The sequence below is a fragment of the Microtus ochrogaster genome, chromosome 19 (genome assembly GCF_000317375.1).
Source record: "Microtus ochrogaster isolate Prairie Vole_2 chromosome 19, MicOch1.0, whole genome shotgun sequence".
NCBI lineage: Eukaryota > Metazoa > Chordata > Mammalia > Rodentia > Cricetidae > Microtus > Microtus ochrogaster.
The window spans coordinates 57,404,271-57,404,541 of NC_022021.1; positions in this window are offsets into that span (position 1 = coordinate 57,404,271).

The following is a 271-nucleotide window of genomic DNA, read 5'->3' on the forward strand; positions in this document are numbered from 1 at the left end:
TAAATAAGTAGAATAAAAACTAAAAAAAAAAAAAAAACACCACCACAACAAAAACACCTTGACTAAAACACCCTGGTTGGAGGACACTTAAGAACTGGCATTTTAAGGAAAATTTTTCAGCTTTGATTTTGAACAAGATACAGCTAGCTATCTTTTGGTATCATGAAGGAGTTAGTATTCTATGCCTTCCACAGCGGTTGTATAGTCCGTCCCAAGTTGAATGGATATCAGTAATGATCAACCTGAGCAGAGCCTCTGCCTCCTTCCCCAT